This window comes from Felis catus, chromosome X (assembly GCF_018350175.1).
Source record: "Felis catus isolate Fca126 chromosome X, F.catus_Fca126_mat1.0, whole genome shotgun sequence".
Lineage (NCBI taxonomy): Eukaryota > Metazoa > Chordata > Mammalia > Carnivora > Felidae > Felis > Felis catus.
This window is the reverse complement of record NC_058386.1, coordinates 117669241-117683596: the sequence shown is the minus strand read 5'-3', so window position 1 is coordinate 117683596 and position 14356 is coordinate 117669241.

Genomic DNA, 14356 nt, shown 5'->3' with positions numbered 1-14356 from the left:
GAGATGGTTATACAGGTTTCTGGTTGGTACAAACCCTGGACATCTCAGTCACAGAACAGCCGGCGGGGAGAAGGGCAAAGCATCTTTCTTGCAGGCTTTTCGGATTTCCTTTAGACAGGAATGCGTAAGTTGTGTTAGTTTATTGTGATGTATAAGTTGTATTAGTTTATTATGAGTCTTAACTCAGTGCTGTGGGTCTTGAAGTTAATTGAAAATTATCTTAAATTGGGACAGTAGATTGTAGACTCTTTTTTTAATGGGGTTTTTTTGTTTGTTTGGGGGGGGGTTTGTTTTTAGTTGTTATGTGTATTTTAGGGAAAGGTCTAGTGGTGCATTACCAGTTAAACGCTGTCTTAGCCCAAGCGTGAGGTGCAAGGATATTCATCTCCACTGCCTTTCTACTTCTACTAGGAAGACTTTCTCTAGGTTCTGATATTCTCCTCCCAAATTGACTCCTATATACTTACCCGTTCCTTTTTATTTTTTTGCAATAAGCATGTGTTATCCTATGTAATTTCTCCTCTACTCATCATCCTCTCTCAACTTGCCATCCCACCTACCACCTAATAAATCCTACACTGAAGAGTATCCCTTAAGCAAATTTCTACTCTGGCTGATAGTGTCCATTAAGTCAACTACAGAATTTCTACAATGGAAACACACTTATGAGGGCTCCATTAGCTGGATGGTAAAATTGGAAATAACTGATAGAATGCTTGCTGATGGATAATGCACTGGGCTTCGGAGTCTTGGCTTTCCTATTGGCAAGAAGAGAATGATCTCTTTGGTCTCATATAATTTTATGAGAATTATATGAGCTAAAGTATGTGATATGACCATAAATATGTGCTATACTTTCAAATACTCAAATTAGCTGGGCCTCCCAAATTATGTATGTAATATGTATGTATATATGTATAGAATATATAGACTCATATAGATTTGGAATATTTAACATGGTTTACAGGTAAAATGAGTCCACACATATATAGCTCAATATAGGTATTTTAAATATGCATATAATAGCATTAGAAAATAAGCAAACTAATGGCTGTATCGTCTATCTCATTAAACTTCAAGGTCATGCATAGAAAAGTCCCATAGACCTATAATTTTTTTTTGTTCTGTTGAAATGTTTCTAATGTATCATTTTATTTCATAGACGTGTGTATCAAGATCATGGAATTTGCAATACATTAATGAAGGTGTTAAGTTACCCCGTACAAGCCACTTGACATCTTAGCACATAACTGACATTGATGTAACCTTGCTAAGAAATATAATCTAACAAGGAACATTGGATTCTTGTACCATTTACAATTTGGATAAGACATGAATATTTGACAGTCATTTTTATAATCAGCTGCAAGATTTTTGTTTTGGTTTAGCTGAGCTGAATATCTGGCCTAATCAGTAGATATTCTAGTTTAAAAACATCAAGTTATTACTTAGACATTTGCTGCTATATCAGCTTAAGAGTCTTGTTGTTTTTTTAATATCACAGTATTCATGTCGATGATACGTGTAGATTTTGTAACCAAAACAATGGAAGCTTCGTATACATAAAACACACAAAAGATGCATTGAAAATTTCTTTTTGAAATCATAACTAAACAAGAGTCATTGCCTTTGTTAGATCTGACACCACCTCTTCATTAGAGAGCAACAACTGGGCACATCTGTATATTTGCATACTAAAAATAGTTGTTCAAGAAACAAAAGGTTGCTTAGAATACATAACCTCTTACTCGCTTAAATTACATGTTTCCGAGTGTAGTATTATGATCTTGTTTTCAACTACATGTATGTGACTACCTAATTACAAAGCGGACAATTTAAACATAGTGTTTATTGCAAAGCATTGTATCTCAGAATAAAAACGCATTAGAAGCAGCTATCAGGAGGACGGGAGGCCGTGTTCCGAGTATTAGCATAGACATCAAGATCTTTACTGTCATCCTCAATAAGTTTTGTGGTGACCAGACTCCGTATAGTGTAGATTAAATGCAGCCGTTTACCTATGAAAATGCTGACCACATGATCAATCCATGAAGAATCGGGTCAGCTATTTTCATTGTACCTGAGGTTCATTATCACTGAAAATGTTGAGGGCCGGCAGAGAATGGGACCCGGGGAATGCTGTTGCACTGTCCACATCTGTATTTATTAGCTCTTGGTCAGCTTTGTCACGTAGGGGGTAAGGTTTAGTGGTGGCGCTTGCTCGTGGGGAGAGGGCAAGGTCACCAGGAGAGAGTTGGGAAAGGTAACGAGGAGGGAGTCGGGAAAGGTAACGAGGAGGGAGTTTAGAGGAGGTAAGCCTAGGTATAGGACCAGATGCCAAGAATCAGGGCCAAACTGCCCAATGTATAAAGTCCAAAGGGATGAGATCATTTTGAGCTGGCTTTAGCACGTTTTGTGGTTCCAGTTGTTTCCCGGGAAGATCCTAGCTAGTGTCTAGGGAATGGAGGAGAGGAGGGAACAAGTGTGTCACACGCAGAATCCAGCCCTCTAGGAGGAGGTAACAAGAACTAAGGTGGACGCCAGGCTCTAGGGTTCAGAGTTGTCGAGTGGGAATTGTAGGACTTGGCAAAGAAACTGGAGGAAAACTCCAGCCATCATAGTGCACTGATAGGGTGGTCACACAGGTATACGGACACCTACCTACTAAATCAAGAGCCAACATGTAGCTCTAGGCCCCACTTGGTACTTGGTGGTGGCTCTTTTGATGTTGCTTCTCTCAGCAGGGTTGGCTCGGGGACTGTGCTGGGGGGGGGGCATCAGCGCCTCCCACTGTGAGGGGTTGGAGGAGACAGGTAAAGACAAAAGAGAATGGTGTCTCATAATGTGCGCCTGTGCAAACAGTGACGCATCTACTCCGGGAATAGATGATGACATCTCCCAGTTCTAGCCACCCCGCATTTCGCTTCAAAAGATGTGGAAAGAAGAGATCAAATGGAGTGTTACACGGTATTTTGGGTTAGTTAATAAATATAACAACGGTGACCCGAGGTTAATTTTGAATGTAGAGATAGGTGGCAGAGTTTAGCTGGCATTTAAGTACCAATGGCACTCAGTCCGTGCAACGTTTGAGATGTCCCTGCAGTTAAGAGATTTCCTTTCAAATCAAGATGACGAGGCAATTCCCCACACATGTTAATGTAAGACAGCCGTACGTGCCACACTAAATAATCTCGGGCATAATCAATTAGGTGGTGGTTAGTTATCTGTAATTTTATTTATTTTTAATGGTTAAATACATTGCTATAATTCTTCTGAGGCCACAGGATGAACACACCGGATTCCTAATTAGCCATCACACTGGTTAGTGCCACTTGGACAGAACGAACCCTGGAATCTGAATCCCATTTTAAACAGTTTACGCAAATGTACTTTTTATTCTCAAGCTGTTTGCAATCACAATCGAATTTTTAAATGGGGTAATGCTTTTATTTACTAAAGTATGCATGCTTCTAGCATCCATTCCCCCTCTTTCACTTATTTATTCCACAACAAAAGGATACATTTCTAGTTCTTCTGAAATCCATATTGCTGGAAAACGTGTTGGTCCCCAGGGCTCACCTTTGGTGCTGCAGCCAAAACTTTTGCCCTTATAGATGATATTCAACAAAAATTGGTTTAAATGTCCTATCCAGGCCACAGTTACAGAAGCTAAGTGGACCTTATGCCTCTTTTTTTCCAATTGAATTTAAAAGAAAAGCAAAAGATATTTCCCCCCAGACACTCTCAGGCCTGTGATTCTAGCCTACTCTGGACTAATTCTAGTTCTACTGTCTAACTCCTCTCTCCCTTTCTGGATCACATCATTGAATTTCAGTTAAGTAGAGTGAAATCAGTGCAATCTATAGCCATTATTTGATTTGATTTGATTTGATTTGATTTCATCTTATTTTAATGTTTATTTATTTTTGAGAGAGAGAGAGAGAGCGGGGCCCGGGGGGGGGGGGGACGGGCAGAGAGAGAGGGACACACAGAATCTGAAGCAGGCTCCAGGCTCTGAGCTGTCAGCACAGAGCCCGACGTGGGGCTCGAACTCACGAACGGTGAGATCATGACCTGAGGCCAAGTAGGACGCTCAACTGACTGAGCCACCAGGCTCCCCTCTCGCCATAATTTTAAATTGAAGTATTGCCTTTGCACGTTTGCAAATTGTGAACAGATAAAAAACAAAAGAAGCCGCTTTGCTTTAGACCAGATAAACAAGTTCACTATTTTTTCCCTGTAAGTAAGGATGCTAAAAGATGGTGATAGAGATGAGAAGTGGAAGTCATATGCAAGAAAATGTTCCAGTCCAAGGGAAACTTAATTAGAATTATCCAGGAAGGAAGAGTTAGCATTTGTTGGAGACGATGAGTAATGTTACTCTCGGTTGGCGAGATGGTAGGACCAAGTGCTCGAATGAGTAGTATTTTGCACTGGGTAGAGATCAAGCTTAGAGTGTGCTAGGTGATATTGCTTAAGAGCATGAGGACACAAAAACAGATGAAAGACTAAAGCCATAGGGAAAGCAAACATTTCCTGTCCCTGGGTAAGTGGACAGTGTCTCCTCTTCAGTGTTTCCAACGGTCTTGACTTGTGGTCTGGGAGACCTGGGAGGAATGTGTTGGCTAATTCTTTCAAATGGCTTTGAAGGAACCTAAATAGGTTGTGATGGTAGCTCGTTTGACTCAAAGGTGGATCTGGCTTTTCTAGCAAAAGCTGCGTCTATCCTGAATTGGAATGCAAAGATGCTTGGGAACCACTGAACTGAGGCATTCACCATCAATATAGAAAATCAAATGGTTTTGTTGTCCAATGATTTAATTTGAAAAACCAATTTATAGAGGTGAAACGAGCCACTGGGAGGAGCTCATTTTCTATTCTGGTTGCATTAAAATATATTGAACGTTCCTCTATAATGAATTAATAAAAGAATACAAATAAGGGCTACAGAATCAAATCAAGTGTATCAGCTTCCCACATCTACATTCATGCCAAAAATCAATCAACAAAATGAGCAAAAAGAATACATTTCTGCGGAAGTGGACACCCATTAAACGTTTTCTGTAAGCAGTGGAATACTTTGATTCATGTTCAGATAGCAATCCAGGTTATAATTTTTAATTCCTGTCGTGGTTATGACCGTCCCAAATTCCCCATCAACTTCAATTTTGCAAAGGGAGTGATCAGTATGCATGGCATTTCTCTCTTTTGCCTGGAATTACAGATGATGACTCCAACACCAGTGTTCTGGGCTTTATCTTGCAAATGGGACATTGACTAAAATATGAAGACCATTGAGGCCCTGGCACTCACATAATTTGCATTCTGGACACAGTAAGTTCTGCTTATATAAGGATGGCCTGATCAGTTCTCAAATGCAGCACTTTTGAAAATAATCACATTAGTGCACATTTTGGAAGAGAAGGAAGCAGTGTCCCAGAAGAAAGAATACAGAGATTACAAGGGTTCTAAACCTGCCTGTAACACTACCTTGCGGTGCTTCCTTTGGCCAAATCGCTTCCTGTCCGTTGACATGTTTCAGCTGTTTCATTTGTAACGAAAGTGTATTCAACTACTTCATGATTCCCACATGGGGGCGGCAGGTGGAGGGTGGGGCAGGTAGGGACTATGCATCCAAAGGAGCATATCGGAAACTCCTGGATGATTTTTTTTATTTTTCAAACTACGCATGCTCCTACCCCAGCTCTCTTCTCAGATCTTTTGGTTATTAACAAGACGTAATGTTAGCGATAATATGTTACCTATAATGCCAGTAACGAGGCCAAACTGGTTTCAAATCTCTGGACCAGATGATTTCTAAAATTTCTTGCAAGATTAATAGCTTATGGATTTATGAAGAGAATGATTGCTTACCTGTACTACGACTAAACATGTATACCCAAATGTTCTCTTGCTTCACAAAACCGTATTTGGAGAATGAAATAATATTGATGTGTGAAACAGCACCGTGTTATACCTGGTACATGGTGCGTCCTCCAAAAGTGGAAGTTGCCTTTCTTCTATCCACAGCTATAGACAAAAGTTTTCCTTATACATAATGTGTTCAATGATGGGAGATGTAAAGACAGGAGGAGGATGAACAACAGCTTCTCAAGAGGGACCTAATACATTGGAAATCACTCCGGACACTGAGTTAGCTCTAAGTGCCATTGATTCATGCTGACATTTAGCAGTTTTCACTGCACAGCTCTTACTTAGACGGGAGATAGGACTATCCTCAGGTACTGTGATATGCAGGCAAATAGCCAGATTATTGCATTTAAGGCGATATTCCTCTTTTGTTTAATGAACATCTTTCCCAAACATGAGTCCTACCTCATTCGTTATACAGGAGATACCCCCACCATTGTTTAGGGAGTCGTTTTTTTCTCTTTATGACACACAGCACTATTATGCATGTTTTTTGCATATTAGAAGGACAACTGATCAGGTGAAATTCTTTTAAATTGTGTGGCTTTATTTACATGTTCTAAGCATAGAGTCTACACACATTTGTTACACAGAAGCACATGTGTTTGGCATAAGTGAATATCGATTTTTATAAATAGATACATACATTGGGAGAACTTTTAAGATGTCACGCATGCATTTGTTGTATAATAGTATCTATCTAAATATAATACATACATATTATTTGTTAGGCTCAAGTCTGAATGGACAGGACCAAGACCTAGAGAAAGAAAAGAATTAAGAATGTATGTGATAATACATACATATTATTTATTTAAGCTCAAGTCTGAATGGACAGGACCAAGAACTACAGAAAAAAAAGAATTAAGAGCGTATGTGAGATTTCTTTCTTTTTCATCACCGAATACTATTCCATTATATGTGTGTGTGTATGATATATATGTGATATATACACATATATGATATATATGTGATATATACACATATATGATATATATGTGATATATACACATATATGATATTTATGTGATATATACATATATATATATATATATATGTATATATCACATCTTCTTTATCCATTCATCAGTTGATGGACATTTGGGCTATTGTGATGGAACTAGAGTATATTTTGCTAAGTGAAATAAGTCAGTCAGAGAAAGACAAATATATGTATGTGGAATTTACGAAACACAACAGATGAACATAGAGGAAGGGAAGGAAAAATAAGATGAAAACAGAGAGGGTGGCAAACCGTAAGAGACTCTTACATACAGAGAACTAAATGAGGGTTGCTGGAGGGGAGGTGGGGGGGAATGGGTTAAATGGGTAATGGGCATTAAGGAGGGTCTTTGTTCGGATGAGCACTGGGTGTTATATGTAAGTGATGAATCACTGGGTTCTACTCCTGAAGCCAAGACTACACTGTTTGTTAGCTAACTTGAATTTAAACTTAAAACAAAGGGGCTCCTGGGTGGCTCAGTCGGTTAAGTGTCCAACTTCAGTTCAGGTCATGATCTCGTGGTTTGTGGGTTTGAGCCCCGCATCGGGCTCTGTGCTGACAGCTCAGAGCCTAGAACCTGCTTCAGATTCTGTGTCTCCCTCTCTCTGCTCCTCTCCCGCTCATGCTCTTTCTCTCTCTCTCTCTTAAATATAAACATTTCAAAAAAAAAAAAGCGTACATGAGAGAAAGAGAAATGAAAGTAAAAAAATATGAGTGCCCCCAAATTAACCCGAAGAAATTATATGTGATTCTGAAGTGGAACTTAAATTAGGTATAATGAGAAATTGTCATTGCTTTAGTATAAAAAATGAACACTTTAATGGAATTCAGTAACAACTAGCTGTGTTTGTTTTGGTGAGCGCCGTACTATGTGCTTTACCTTTTAGTCCTTATATAGTCCACGTTCTGATTATTGTTGTTGCACAACAAATGGCCCCACATGTGGAGTAAAACAAAACTCTTTCTACTATGCTCATGATTTCACTGGTCAGAAATTCAAGAAGGGCTTCGTTATCTAGTTCTTTGGGTTTCTCATGCCACAGCAGCCAGATGTCAGCTGGGGCTTCGGTCATTTGAAGGTTCAGTGAGACTGAACATTCTAAATGGTCTGCCCACGTGGCTGGCAGTACATGCTGGCTACTGCATCCAGTCGATGTAGGCTGAAATCCCAGCTCCAACTGTCCACCAGCTCAACGTAGAAGTCACAGAGCAGTTGAACTTCACACATGGCGGCTACCTTCCTCCAATCAAGGGTTCCAAGAGAACCTGGTAGAAAGTTCAGGGCCATTTCTGTTTCAGAACTGGAAGTCACGTAACAATATTCAGTTGTCCCCTAATGCTCAAAACAGTCACAAGTCCAATCGGATTGGAGGGGATGGGGCAGAAAACAGTCATAAGTCCAATTGGATTAGAGGGGACAGGACAAAAGTTCACCTATTGATAGTAGGACTCTTTGGTCACCTGGGTTGCTCAGTTGGTTAAGTGGCCGACTTTGGTTTAGGTCATGATCTCACGGTTCATGGATTTGAGCCCCATGTTGGGCCTTGTGTTGACAGTGCTGAGCCTGCTTCAGATTCTCTGTCTCCCTCTCTCTCTGCCCCTCCCCCACTTATGCTTGCTCTCTCTCTCTCTCCCTCTCTCTCTCTCTCTCTCTCTCTCTCAAAAATAAACATTAAAAAAAGGTTTGATAGTAGGAATCTTCAAGTCACATTATAGAAGAGCATGCAGAATGGGGGGTGCTATGGTGGCCATACTTGAAAAGTATAATCTGCCACAATTGATAATGCCGTGTTTTTTAGGTGGGGAAACTGAGTCCCAAGGTGTTTAAGAAACTAGAAAAAGATCCAACTGGAACTCAAACCTAGGTCGATCATCCTCTAAAATCTATATTGTTTCTATTGTGCTGCACTGCATCCTGAGGAATATTATTCTTAGATTATTATATATTTTTTAAAATATGAACAAAGTGAAATTAAGTATCAAAGACAGACAATCTCAGAATCACAGACCTGACTTCCACTCTTGTTTCTACTGCTTGAAAGGTTGGGTGAGTTATTGCCCTTCCCTGGGTGACTTTTCCAGATCTGATGAGCAGAAAATTTGTGCCATATTGTCTCCAAAGTCCCCGACACTTCTTGAATCCTAAGCTTCGTGATGTGAAAAACATGACAGAAGTGCGCACGCGTGTGTGTGATAGAACAGTGTTAAAAGCTTTAATAATTTTTAATAGCAAGATTACAATACCTATTTATCTCACTTCTAAAATGTCTAATTTTGGTTTTGTGATCCCTGCCTGGGATGCTCATTAACCTCTGAGGCAAGAGGCAAATGATTTAATTAGTTGTGCAATTGTGTGTTTTCTCTCTGAATATTTCCTTTTCTATTCAATCACATTTCCTGGATCAAGAGGTTCCCATAGGCAAGAGAAAGGCTATGGATTTTATGGGTTGATTTGGGTTACTAACTAAAATGGAATGAAACTATCATGGGCTTGAATAACAGTTTGAGTAAAATAGTATTCTAATTCTGCAGGCATGACATAGTAATTTGTTTCTAGGCAGTAGGATATGCACTCTTAGAAAAAAATGCGTCCTCCTAGAAATAGCTTACTGAATAATTGTCTCATACAGTAATATAAATGAACTGGTGAATTGTCTGGAAATGTTCTAAGTCTGGCACAAACCTCTTTGTACGTAGACTAGAGTCTAATTCTTTCATCTTATATTATTGTAGCCATTGAATCCTGTGATCCACTGTTTCTCAAGCATTTTTTCTCACCAAAATCTTTTCTCAAACAAAATCGGAAGCAAAAGTTTCATGTACAGTCTTGGGAAAGGTGTCGCTTCTGTATTTGAAGTGGGGTTGAGGCTCCAGAAGCCCTCCCTCTGCTACCTCCTCTCCTCCTTTCTGCCTCCTCTGACCCCTACTGCAACTTTCATGGTATCTGTAAGGAGCTCTTGGAACTGTGAAGAATCTGGCTTGAAAATCACTTGTCCAGTCCGTTATTTGATTCATAAAAAAATTGGTAAAATGTCCCTGTGCAATTATATCATAATGGCATTGTGTGGTGACAGATGGTAGCTGCACTTGTGAGCCGAGCATAATGTCGACACCGGAAACTAACGTAACATTGTGTGTCAACTATACTCAAAAAAAAATTTCTTTTTAAGATGTCCATGGGCTAGACAGAAGTAAATAAATCTGACAGAATTGCTGGCCTCGCAGAACTCCCGGTCTAATAGGGGACTTACACATGTAAACAAACTATCTTAGCCCTACTGTTGGTGTGCTAATTATCGCCTGTTGTAGGGATACCTAATGTGATCTGGGGGCTAGCGATCAGGAATGACTTCCTGCCGTAAGGGAAAATACTGACACCTGAAATAAAATCAGGAGTGAGCCACGAAAAAAAATGGGAATGGGGGCGGAGGGAAGATGCTTCAGGAGGAAATGAAAGTACGTATAAAGCCCATGTGAGGAGGGCTATGGCATATTAGAGTTTTTCTTGGGTAAAAAATGTGAAGGGAGCCAAAGGTAAGGGATAGACCTGTAGCTGAAATCAGAACGCACATGACGATGGCCCTTGTATGTTGTTTAACAAAATCTGAAGTGTAACCAAAGGGTAATTGGGCAGGGGGCCACTCTAGGAGGTTAATGGAGAATGATATAATAGGAAATATATTTCCAAAAGAGCCTTCTGGATGATGTTTGGAGAAAGGATTGGAGAGGACCAAGATAGAAGAAAGAGGGGCCTATTTTGGAGGTAGATTTGGCATCATTGCTGGTAGATTGGATATCATCCAGGAAGAAAAGAGAGAAATCAAGAATGACCCTCAGGTTTTGGCCTGAGAAATAGGTGGATATTGATGTTATTTACTTCTATGGGGAAGACTGGCAGATGAGAAGATTTGGGGAGAACATCCAGCATTTTTTTATAAGTGTGAGATACGTGTTAAATGTCACGACAGAAAGGAAGCAAAAATGGAAGGTAAGGAGAAAGGTGAGAAACAGTACATCTTTCTCCAGATATTGATCATGGAAAATAGTATTTTTCTGAGGATATTTAAATGAAATATCAAATTAAACTTTACTTGGATCAGCAAGGATCAGAGCCAGAATCAGGTCACACAGTAGGGTGACAAAGGATGTGGGGTTAAAGGAGCAATCTTAGAGTGAGGAGGGCCTTCCTAGATAAGAGAGGGGCCATAATGGAAAACACTGATAAAATGTATGACTTAGGGGCACCTGGGTGGCTCAGTCGGTTGAGTGTCCCACTTTGGCTCAGGTTACGATCTCACAGTTTGTGGGTTCGAGCCCCATGTCAGGCTTTGTACTGGCAGCATGGAGCCTGCTTTGGATTCTGTGTCTTCCTCTCTCTCTGCCCCTTCCCCACATGCGTGTGCACTCTATCACTTGAAAACACACATTAAAAACATTTAAACGTACGACTTAAACATTTTAAACTTTTATAATACCAAGAAACAGTATAAACATTTCAAAAGACTATGTCTTGGAAAATTGTATCTCTTTAATAGACAGAGGACTATTACTGTTAATATGCAAATAGCTCTTAGAAATGTGTGAGGGGGAGGTGCAGATAAAGTGGGAGAGGAAAGGGGGAAGACCACTAGTAGTGGGGAGAAGATATGCACACAAGAAAGGAAGGTGGTTGGGGCGCCTGGGTGGCTCAGTCGGTTAACTTCAGCTCAGGTCACGATCTCGCGGTCTGCGAGTTCGAGCCCCGCGTCGGGCTCTGGGCTGATGGCTCAGAGCCTGGAGCCTGCTTCCGATTCTGTGTCTCCCTCTCTCTCTGCCCCTCCCCCGTTCATGCTGTGTCTCTCTCTGTCTCAAAAATAAATAAAACGTTAAAAAAATTAAAAAAAAAAAAGAAAGGAAGGTGGTTGATAAACACAGGAAGCGAGGATTCACTTCAGTACAAATCCAGGAAATACATTGTATTTTGCCTATCAGATTTGCAAAAACTAAAATAAAACAGAACAAAAGAAATTAAATAAAAAGATGGTAAACAACATTATTGGCCAGGGTACGAGGAAACAAACAGTATCACTGTTGGGTGACTGTAAAACGTTGTATCTTTTCAGAAGGCGCCAGCAATATCTGTGAACAGTAAAAGCATACCCCGACTCAGAAGTTCTGTTTGTAGAAACTTATCACATAGAAATGCATGCACAAGTATTTAAAGATGCATGTTTAAGGATGTTCACTGCTATGTTATTAAAAATTTAAGAAGCGGAAAATACTCCAGTCTCAGTCAGTGAGGTATTTGATAAGTGGATTAGGAAATGTAATCTGCTAGTGCAATGGAATACTATGCACCAGTTGAAAGGCACGATGACAGATATACAGGAATTTTTTTTTATATATATTTTTTTCAACGTTTATTTATTTTTGGGACAGAGAGAGACAGAGCATGAATGGGGGAGGGGCAGAGAGAGAGGGAGACACAGAATTGGAAACAGGCTCCAGGCTCTGAGCCGTCAGCCCAGAGCCCGATGCGGGGCTCGAACTCACGGACCGTGAGATTGTGACCCGGCTGAAGTCCGACGCTTAACCGACTGTGCCACCCAGGCGCCCCAGATATACAGGAATTGACATGAGATGTATGTCCAACGTGTATTAAGTAAAAACAGCAATCAAGGGGCAGTGTATATGACATGATCGCATATTTGTAGAAAATAAAAAAGTGGCCCAGCACGTGTTACATGTCATCTGAAAGGTTTCAAGTGACACAATATGAGTAATAAATAAGCTGCCTTCCACGTGTTACGCATACTGATGCTGGGGGCTAGGAACGCCTGGGACAGTCCCCTGGGCTGTACTACTTGTGGCGGGTTCCAACCAAGGGACATTTCCCCAGCAGAACCCAGGACTGTGGCCGGACTGCCCCTTGTGGTTTGCATTATGATCGCAAGACACGCCTCCGCAGCAAGGGTCAGAGGACTTGGAAAATACAAGGCTTCTTACTCACAGGTCCTGGAAGGGGACATGACAGGCCTGAGGCCGCACAGCAAGGTCACGGGAAAAGAGAGAGAAAGGGAAAGATTATGCTGGTCTGGGGTCCTTCCTTTATTGAGGTTGAGGGTGGGGGCCTAGGGTTTCCCAGGTTCACTCTTTATTGGTGAATTGTAAACACAGAAGCAGGAATTAAAGTGTAGGAGGGGAAAGTCAAGGCCACTGGAAAGGTCAGTTATCTAGGTCACCCAGGGCTTTCTAAAAAGGGAACTTCATGGATGGAGGTGGCCCGGCGCTTTATCTAGTTGTGTAGCTGGCAACGTCTTTATTCCAGATGAAGATCTTTAAAAGGGAGGCCTCAGCAATCAACAGCTTAACGTCTAGCACTTACGTTACAATAAAAAAGCCGAAGGGGCGCCTGGGTGGCGCAGTTGGTTAAGCGTCCGACTTCAGCCAGGTCACGATCTCGCGGTCCATGAGTTTGAGCCCCGCGTCGGGCTCTGGGCTGATGGCTCAGAGCCTGGAGCCTGTTTCCGATTCTGTGTCTCCCTCTCTCTCTGCCCCTCCCCCGTTCATGCTCTGTCTCTCTCTGTCCCAAAAATAAATAAAAACGTTGGAAAAAAAAAAAATTAAAAAGCCGATTGTCAGTGACTTACAATAGATGGTTATATGACATGATGTACATAACTTTTTTTGAGAGAGAAAGAGAGAGGGTGCAGGTGAGCAGGGGGCAGAGAGAGAGAGAGAGAGAGAGAGAGAATCCCATGAGGGGAAGAGACAGAGACAGAGAGACAGAGAAGAGATAGAGAGGGAGAGAAGCAGGGCTCATCCGAAGCATGGCTTGAGCTCATGAACTGCGAGATCATGACCTGCGCCAAAGTCAGATTTTTAACAGGCTGAGCCATCCAGGCACCCTGTACATAATGTTTGAAGGATACGCTACAAATGTTTAATAGTGCTTATCTTTGAGGATTAAAATTGGGGGGCAGGTTGGGAGAACTTTCTTTTTTGTCTATTTTTCTCTGTATATTTTCTCTGTGTATTTTTTTGAGAGTTTACACTCACTGTAATTTTATTCTTTTTAAGTTTTTACTTTAATTCTAGTTAGTGAACATCCACATTGTTATATTAGTTTCAAGCATACACTATAGTGATTTAACACTTCCATATATCACCCTATGCTCATCAAGACAAGTAAGTAATTAATCCTCATCACCTGTTTAACCCATCCCCCCACCCCCACTTATGTATGTATTTTAAAATATTTTTATAGCAAGTATAATTCTGAAAACATAATTTTTGAAAAATCAGTTCCCAAAAAAAAGTGAACAATCAGTTACAAATACTACAGCGGGAATAAGACAAGGGCTAACAACGGTCCATTTGCTTTAGCAGCACTGCTCTTATTCATGGTACTTTCAGTATTGATATATTCCTAAAAACCCAAAA